The 10192-nt window shown below is 39.6% G+C and overlaps 1 pseudogene; it reads left to right on the top strand.

Annotated features, from left to right (window-relative positions):
• Positions 1–2824: 2824 nt before the first annotated feature.
• On the top strand, positions 2825–4113 carry LOC119511171 (annotated as a pseudogene).
• The last annotated feature ends 6079 nt before the right edge of the window (positions 4114–10192 follow it).

Raw genomic sequence — 10192 nt, 5'->3', positions numbered from 1 at the left:
GTTTTTAATTTTTTTGCCCTTATATTCCAGTTTTCCAATGCTTAGAAAAAGAGAAGACCCTTTGAGACTTAATGAATTTTTGAGTAAAATTGACTTTAAAATTCTATCTATTCTTATTATAAACGATAAATTAGGACATAATGACTGAAGATGCTAATCATGTAAATTCCATGGTCACAAAGTTTTATTTTTATACAGTCAAGATATCCAATGGAAGGCACTGCCTGATTGTTTGTTTGTGTTAAAACATTAAATATAAGCAATTTACTTTCATTACCTATGTAAGAAATAACTTTCAAAGCACATGCCTAAACTATTTAACAAAATTATTTTGTGACTTACCTGTCTGTTTTGAAACTCTCTTATACTCATTAAAAGTCAGGATGAATTGAAATATTGTTCTTCAGCCTAGCTCCATATAGGCTTCAATTTAGAGAAAACTTACAAAGATAATGAGTTGAAATCTAAGAACAATGAAAATAGACAAATTTTTTTTAAAAGATTCTGGTATGTTATTATTAATGGTCAAAATAAATTAGAATACTTCTATTACCTAGGCTTCACTGAGAAGGGACTTGTCACACCTTTCATTTTGCTTGTGGTATTCCGACTTCACAAAATTAAGAATATAAACCTTTTTCTCTGAAGCATTTGGGATTAAAAGAATAAACTTTTGTTAGGCTACTAATAGGTCAGGATCAATAATTATGTTCTTTACAGTACAAAGTTAATTTTCCATTAAATCCTACAGGCATTTCTTTGTACTGACATCATTGTATTTCTGTAGGGAGATCCAGTCCCCAAAACATGTAACTGTGCAGCATTAATTAAAGATTATCTGTGAAACACTGAGGTTAAAGCAAATATTTCTCTCAAAAATCTGTGACATAATCATGATGATTCTATTTTAATTGTTTCTACTTTTATAATTCTCTTCAGTGTTATGTGCATATCGAAAATGGGCACAAAACTGTTATACGCTGGTTTGAAAAGTAACTTGAGGAAATGTGATTAACATGTTTTATTAAACAATAATTAGGATTTGGTAGAGAGGAGACTGAAATGTGTGATGAGGTCAGCCAGTGTCAAAAATTTATTCACTCTATGAGTTGAATCTATCCCCACTTATTACAAAGCCCTCATGGAAAAAATTGATATTATTATTCAGATTGCTTTGTCCTTTCACCTCAGCTGTTCTCTAAACACCTTACTCTGTTATTTTTTCTTCATACAACTAACCACTTCTCAACCTACTTTATAGTTATTGTTTGTGCATTTTTAATCTATCTCACCCCTCCTCACAATCAATATTAGCATGTAATCTTAAGAGGAAAGGTACAACTTCTGTTTTGTACATTACTGCATTCATAACACCTTGAATAGTTCTAGCACTTTGTGGTGCTTTATGAACATTTGTTAAATGAATAAAATAGGTTATGCAAGAATTTTCTGTTCAGGAAATCTTAATGGTCCCTTATTATTTTCAGAAATTCAGAAATCAGAGAGGGAGTATGAAAATATATGTATATATAGAACTAACTATTATAAAAAATAAATTGGGGAAAAAGACAAATTCACTTTAGAAACGAGGCCTTAATCTAAGGTTCCCATACAGGTGTATTGAGGAGAGGAAAGAAAAAGCCAAGGGAATGAAAATTAAACTAAGAAAGGGGTAAAAAGAATCAGAGGTATCAGCAGTATGGAAGATTGACAAATGTGATACACTAAAAGAAAAGAATGGAGCAGAAATAAAACTAAAAATATAATTCAAGAAAATGTTGGGATTTAACAGAAGTTTTAAATCTACATATTGAAATGCCCCACAACATGCTTATAGTAAGTTATCCAAAAAAGCCAACTCCAAAATATATCTCAGTAAAAGTATTGAAGTCTATTGTATAGAAAAATTATCTGCACCTTCATGTAGAAAGACAAAGTCATTTCCAGATAAAGGAAAATGTAGGCACCTATGCTAGTTTGAAACTCTTATGGACCCCCAGAAGAGCCATGATCTTTTAATCCAATCCTGTTTGGTAGAAACTTTTGAATGTTTCCATGGAGATGTGACTCACCCAACTGTGGGCGAGACCTTTGGATTAGATCATTTCCATGGAGGTCTGGACCACACCCATCCAGAGTGGGTCTTGATTAGATCATTTGAGTCCTTTAGGAGAATTCATGGAGATAAGGAGCTCAGAGAAGCTGGGACACACATTTTGGAGGAAGCTAATACATGTAATCCAGAGTTTGTTTACAGGAGAAGCAAAGAGCCAACAGACCCAGAAACTTGGAGATGCTGGGAGATGCAAACAGAGGGACATTTGGAAATGAAGCCAGACTTTGCCCTGGAAAAGCTAAGACAGGACCCACAGATGCTTAGAGAGAAATGCCCTGGGAGACCAAGCAAGGATGCACATAGGCTGAAAGAGAGAAGCTAAGAGAGACAGAAGCACAGAGAAATTTTGGAGAAAGCCATTTTCAAACCAGAACCCAGGAACAAAAGACCAGCAAACACCAGCCACATGCCTTCCCAGCTATCAGAGGTGTTCTGGATCCAATCTGCCTTTCCTCAGTGAAAGTATCCTCTTTTAGATGCCTTAGTTTGTACACTTCTATGGCTTTAGAACTGTAAATGTGTAACCTAATAAATCTCCTTTATAAAAGCCAATCCAGGGTGATAGGACTGGAAGCAGCCTCCTGCAGCACAGAGGAGAGGCAGCAGTCTAGCAGCAGGCGACTGGGGCTGGAAAAGGGCTGCCACCCAGAGTAGAGTTGAGGCCATGGATCTGCTGCTGCCCGGCTAGGCAGGGCCAGGCCCGTGGGGATGCCGGGCTACGTGCGTGCTGCCTGGGCATCACCTGGCTCTCCAGAGCCAGGAGCCTCGTCATTCCGGATGCTCTGGCATTCTATGAGGGCTGGTCTTGTCTCTCCCAGCTAGACTGAGTGCCTCCATGGCAGGGACCTAGACTCCCGCTTCTTTGGCATTCGGCTGACGTTTATGTGCTATGTGCCCAGTCCTTGGTGCTAGCTTCCGTGGGAGACAAAGATTTTGGCTATAGAAAGGGGAAATGTACTAAACAAGGCCCATCAGGAGCCCATGAGACACGTTTTGGAGAAGATAAACAAAGATCTTGAAGAGGCAAATCCATTCTCCTTTAAAGAGTTTCTCAAGACCAAGAATCTCAACCTGTCAAAAGAGGACATGACCAATAGTAGGATTTATTCAAAGTAAGCCATGAAGCACTCACTGGGGCTCCAACAATACTCCCCAATCACCCCAACCTGGACTACCAGCAGCCATTTGTCAAAGACCCAACAGGGGCCTACAAGCTCCTGGGTGAGGACAAGGACAAGGACGATGGGTGGAAAGGTGCTTACCTACCGGCGGCTGTGGAGCAGACACACTCGCTGAGGGTCGCAACCAGCACTTCGCCCTATGGCACTTACGCGTCCTTTTTCTCCAACCCACTGGAGCTGGCAGGGCCCGAGTCTTTACCCCTCACCCCACCCTACCCCCCAGCCCGCCGTGGACTCTGAGTGACACTGACTCCGGTGCTTCCCCAGGGTCTCCAGCAGGCAGCCCAACCTCCAAGTTCACAGCCCACGGAGAGTCTGTGGGAGACCGGCACCTGTGGATGCTGAAGATAAGCTATGAAGCACTGAGAGATGAAAATTCTAAGCTAAGAAGAAAGCTAATGAGGTTCAGAGCTTCTCTGAAACTCAAACAGAAATGGCAAGGACACTGGCGCAGAAACTAGAAACAAAGATGCTAAAAGAGGAGAGTGACTACCATGACCTGGAGTCGGTGGTGCAGCAGGTGGAGCAGAACCTGAAGCTGATGACCAAACGAGCTGTGCATACAGAAAATCATGTAACGAAACTGAAACAGGAAGTAAGTTTACTCCAGGCTCAGGTGGGGGGTCAGCTTGAAACCGTGGTGAAGCAGAACACCAGCATGGCATTGCAGAATCTCTGCGTTGTCATGAACAGCTTGTATTCTTTGATAAAGCAGCTGGTTTCTGGAGGGAAACACTGAGTCATGTCACTGAAATCATAAAATCTATAGACAGAATTTCTGAAATTAAAGATGAGGAGGAAGAGGAAGACTCTTGAGAGCCCAGAAATGCTTCCAGCCTGAAGCTCTGTTTACATCCTGAAATCACTACTTGCATTATTTAGAAATGTGATTGTGTCTTTAAATATGCAGCCTTCCCCTATAGTAAAAATATTTATCATGAGATACTAATTTCATGACCTAAACCAATATCACTAGCCAATTGCAATCCAGGGGTAGCCATGAAGACACGAGTTGCACCAAGAGTTTATAGGAAATCATTGCTGGGCGATGTGCTGGTTTGGATGTATTATGACCCCCAAAATGCCATTATGTTTGATGCAGTCTTGTGTGGGCAGGAAACATATTGGTGTTGATTGGGTTGGAGACTTTGGATTGGATGTTTCTGTGGAGATATAATCACTCAACTGTGGGCAAGATCTTTCATTGGATAATTTCTATGGAGGTGTGGCCTCACCCATTCAGCATGGGCCTAGATTAGTTTACCGGAGCACTATATAAGCTCAGACAGAAGAAGCAAGCTTGCTATAACCAAGAGGGACACTTTGAAGAACACACAGGAGTTGAGAGAGAAGCTGCAGTTTACAGAGACATTTTGGAGATGGCCTTTGAAAGTAGACTTTTTCTCTGGAGAAGCTAAGAGAGTACAAATGCCCCAAGAGCAACTAAGAGTGATATTTTTGAGGAACTGCAGCCTAGAGAGGAACATCCTGGGAGAAAGCCATTTTGAAACCAGAACTACAGAGCAGATGCCAGCCACATGCCTTCCCAACTAAACAGAGGTTTTCCAGATGCCACTGGCCATCCTCCAGTGAAGGTACCCAATTTTTGATGCATTACATTGGACACTTTATGACCTTAAAACTGTAACTATGTAATCAAATAAACCCCCTTTTATAAAAGCCACTCCATTTCTAGTGTGCATCCTGGCAGCATTAGCAACCTAGAACAAGTGACTTCTTATCTTATGGACTCTAATAAGCTAGTGGAAGAAATTTTATAAAAGCCAGTGATTTTTTTTTTTTAATTACCAAAGTTCCCGGAGACATTGCTCATATTTTTTTCATTCTTTTCTCCATCTGCTCCTTTGCGTGTAGGCTTTCAGGTGTTTTGTTCTCCAGTTCCTGAGTGTTTTCTTCTGCCTCTTGAGATCTGCTGTTGTATGTTTCCATTGTGTCTTTAATCTCTTGTGTTGTGCTTTTCATTTCCATAGATTCTGCTAGTTGTTTTTTTGAACTTATGATTTCTGGCTTATGTATGCCCAGTGTTTTCTTTATAGCCTTTATCTCTTTTGCCAAATCTTCTCTAAACTTTTTGAATTGATTTAGCATTAGTTGTTTAAATTCCTGTATCTCAGTTGAAGTGTACATTTGTTCCTTTGACTGGGCCCTAACTTCATTTTTCTTAGTGTAGGTTTGTAGTTTTCTGTTGTCTAGGCATCTGACCTCCTAGGCCACCCCAATCAGGTTTTCCCAGACAAGAACAGGCTCAGGTCACAGAAGGAGGAAATATTCAGTATCTGGCTTCCCTGATGGTTTTGCTTAGAGGATTGACACACCTGGTGGTTTTCTGCCTGGCAGGAGCACCTGTCAAACTGTCACTGGCTGATGTAAGGAGGTGTGGCCCATGGCTCTCCTCCCCCAGGCTTTGGGGTCTGGTTCCTGTAAGGCAGGCGGTAGAGCTGGGCCCTTCCCTTTCCTCTTGGGAAGCTATGCCCCCTCCAAAGGGGTCATCTGAATATCAATAAGTTCTTTGTTTCTCTGACTCTGCTGGTCAAAGTGCTGCAATTTTAAAATGGCTGAGGCTTTTTTACTGCAAAGCGCTGCAGGCTGAAAATGGCTGAGGCTTTCTCCACAGAGAGAGAAAGGGACGGAAAGCTCTGAGATTCACTTATCAGCCAGAGATAGCACCTAATCCTCTGGGCTCCCCATCCTGAGACAGATATGTCCGCTGACTCTCCCAATGTCAGTTGTTACCAAAAGCCTCTGTCTGCTTGTTGGGGATTCACTGTCTGTATTGAGCAGTTAACATTAAAACCCCATTTGGAGCTCGGCTGAGGTGCACTAGCTTGTTTGGAGAGTGCTGCTCTCTAGCACCGTGAGGCTTCCATGAGGGAGGGGCTCTTGGCTCTCAGCATGTGTCTGCAGTTTTTACTTACAGATTTTATGCTGTGATCTCAGGCATTCCTCCCAATTCAGATTGGTGAATGATTAGTGGACAGTCACGTTTGTCTCCCCGCAGTTATTCCAGTTTATTTACTAGAGTTTTGGTCATTTATGAATTGTTCTGGGGGGACTAACAGTCTTCCACTCCTCTCTATGCCACCATCTTAGCTCTTCCTCCATGGCTCTGTCTTTGAAGAAATTTTTCCTTTAATTTGTTTCTTGTCTGTTTCCTCCAGTCCAGACTGGGAACGTCTCTGTCTATAAAGATCTCACAAAAATTCTGTTGGCTTCACTTGAAGCACAGAGGGCTCAAAGCCATCAGACAATAGGACTTTCCACAAATCCTTTCTGCTTAAATTCATCTCCAATTTTGACTAGTACTTGAAATGGTGGTCAGGTTCCATGTTTCATTAAATCCTCATGTTGGGCTGTAGCTTCTGGGGTTCCACCACCTGAAAGCCCAGAATTTTCCAAACCACAGCTTCTGGTTTCTTTGAACCCAAAAGTTCAGTTCTTAGCTTATCTCTGCTCACATTTTACTTTAAGCTGCAAGGAGAAGCCAGGGTATATCCTCCACATGTAGTCTGGAGATCGCCTCAACTAGGTATTCCAGGTTGTTGCTTTCAAATTCTGCCTTCTATCTGACACCAGGACACAATTTTGCCAAATTCTCTGCACCTGAAAATAAGGATCACCGTTCTTCCAGTTTGCAACAGCACATTCATCATTTCTGCTCAAGGCCTCATCAACAGTATCTTTAGAGTCCATATTTCCACAAATAATTCTTCAAAACAGTTTAGGCCTTTTCTATCAAGCTCCTCACAATTCTTCCAGAATCTTCCCCTTATCCATTTAAAAAGCCATTCCAACATGTTTGGTGTTTGCAATCTCAGGGGCACCCCACTTCTCTGGTACCAAAATCTATTCTAGTTTGCTAATGCTTCCAGAATGAAAAACAGCAGAAATGGATTGGCTTTTATAAAAGGGAGTTTATTTGGTTGCACAGTTACAGTCTTAAGGCCGTGAAATATCCAAGGTAATGCACTGACAGTTGGGTACCTTCACTGGCTTTAATGCTTATTTCAAAGGTACAGTGGTTACAACAGCATGGTACTGGCACATAGAAAGATATATTGACCAGTGGAATTGAATTGAGTGTCCAGAAATAGACCCTCACATCTATGGCCAATTGATTGTTGACAAGCTGTGAAGTTCATCAATTGGGAAAGAGTAGTCACTTTAACAAATGGTGCCAGGAGAACTAGATATCCATATGAATAGAATGAAAGAGGGCCCCATCTCTCACTATATACAAAAATGAACTCAAAATGGACCAAAGACCTAAATATAGGAACCGGGTCTTTAAAACTCCTAGAAGAAAATAGAGTGCAGCATCTTCAAGATCATGTGTTAGGCAATGTTTTCTTAGACTTTACAACCAAAAGCATAAGCAAAAAGGAAAAAAATATATATATATAAATAGGACCTCATCAAAATTAAAGTATTTCATGCATCAAAGGACTTTATCATGAAAGTGAAAGACAGCTTACCTGGAGAAAGTATTTGGAAGCCACATATCTGAGACAAGACTTTAATATTGAAAAAATATAAAGAAATCCTACAATTTAACAATAAAAAGACAAACATCCCAATTTAAAAATGGGCAAAAGTCTTGAATAGACATTTCTTCAAAGAGGATATACAGATGGCAAAAAGCACATGAAAAGATGCTCAGCATCACTAACTGTTAGAGAAATACAAATCAAAACCACAGTGAGATACCATTTCACACTCACTAGAATGGATAGTATTTAAAATAAAACAGAAAATTACAAGAATTGGAGATGATGTAGGGACTAAGGAACACTCATTCATTGCTCATAGGAATGTATAATGGTGCAGCAACTCTGGAAGATGGTTTGAAGATTCCTCAGAAAGCTAAGTATAGAATTAACATATGACTCAGCAATTCCTTTACTAGGGACAATACTCAAAAGAATTAAACATAGGGAATTGAACCAATATTTGCACCTCAATGTTTATAGTGGCATTATTCAGAATTACTGAAAGATGGAAGCAATTCAAGAGTCCGTCGACTGATGAATGGATAAAGAAAATGTGGTATATACATCCAATGGAATATTTTTCACTTATAAAAAGGAATGAAATCCTGATACGCACAACAGCACATATGCACCTTGAAGACATGCTGAATGAAATAGTTAAGACAGAAAAGGACAAACATTGTATTACCTTACTGATATGAAATAATTAGAATAAGAAAACTCTTAAGAGTCAGAATCTAGAATACAGGTTACCGGGGGATGGAGATGGGATAAGGAATGAAGAATTAATGCTTACTTTATACAGAATTTCTATGTAGGTTGATTGTAAAGTTTTGGAATTGTATGGTAGTAATGTAATGGTAGCACATTATTGTGAATGTAATTAGCAGCATTGAATTACATATGTGAAGGTGGTTAAAAGGGGAAACATTAGGTTGTGTACCAGTTTGGATGCATTATGTCTCCCAAAACACCATGTTCTTTAATGCAATCTTGTGGGGGCAGATGTATTAGTTGAATAGATTGGAGTCTTTGGCTTTGTCTGTTTCCATGGAGATGTGACCCACCCAACTGTGGGTAATACCTGTGATTAGATTATTTCATGGGAGTGTGGCCCCACCCATTCAGTGTTGGTCTTGATTAATTTACTAGAGCCCTATAAAAGCTTACAAACAGAAGGACCTCAGAGCAGCTGCAGCTTAGAAAGACATTTTGGAGAACACAATTTTGAAACACAAGCTAAGAGGAAGAAGATGCCAGCCATGTGCCTTCCCAGCTAACAGAGGGTCTCCAGATGCCATCGGTGTTCTTCAGTGAAGGTCGGTCCCATACTGTTGATGTCTTTGTTTGGACATTTTCATGACTTCAGAATATAAATTTGTAACCAAAAAACCCCCTTTATAAAAGCCAATCCATGTCTTGTATTTTGCATAATGGAGGCATTAGCAAACCAGAACAGGTTGTAAATATGTTACTAGAATAAAAATTAAAAGATAAAATTAAAGACTGTATAACACAGTAAACCCTACTACAAATGATGAACTGTGATTAATAGTACAAGTGTAAAGATGTTCTTTCGTGAATTATAACAAATGTACCACAGTAATACAAAGGGTTATTAACAGGGTAGTATATGGGAAGGATATACCTTAATGTAAATTATAGACAATAGTACAATTTTAATATTTTTTCAGCAATTGTAATGAAGGTATTACATTACTGCAGAGTGTAAACAATAGGAAGGTATATGGGAATGCTGTATTTTTTAAATTCAGTTTTATTGAGATATATTCACATACCACAAAATCATCCATGATGTACAATCAGCTGTTCAGAGTACCATCATATAGTTGTGCATTCATCACCCCAATCTCTTTTTGAACATTTTTCTTACACTAGAAAGAATCAGAATAAGAATAAAAACTAAAAGTAAAAAAGAACACTCAAATCATCCACCCATCCCACCTTATTTTTCATTCAGTGTCCTTCCCCATTTTTCTACTCATCCATCCATACACTGGATAAAGGTTGTGTGATCCACAAGGTTTTCACAGTCACACTTTCACCCCTTGTAATCTACATTGTTATACAATCATCTTCAGAGTCAAGGCTACTGGGTTTGATTTTGGTAGTTTCAGGTATTTATTTCTAGCTATTTCAATACATTTAAACCTAAAAACTGTGATCTATATAGTGCATAAGAATGTCTACCAGACTACCTCTTGACACCATTTGAAGTCTCTCAGCCACTGTAGCTTTATTTCATTTCATTTCACACCCAGCTTTTGGTCAAGAAGATGTTCTCAATCCCATGATGATGGGTCCAGATCCATCCCTGGGAGTCATATCTTGTGTTGCCAGGGAGATTTACATCACCAGGAGTCAGG

Source organism: Choloepus didactylus, chromosome 1 (assembly GCF_015220235.1).
Source record: "Choloepus didactylus isolate mChoDid1 chromosome 1, mChoDid1.pri, whole genome shotgun sequence".
Lineage (NCBI taxonomy): Eukaryota > Metazoa > Chordata > Mammalia > Pilosa > Megalonychidae > Choloepus > Choloepus didactylus.
The sequence above is the reverse complement of the archived record's forward strand: the minus strand, read 5'-3'. Positions and strand labels throughout refer to the sequence as shown.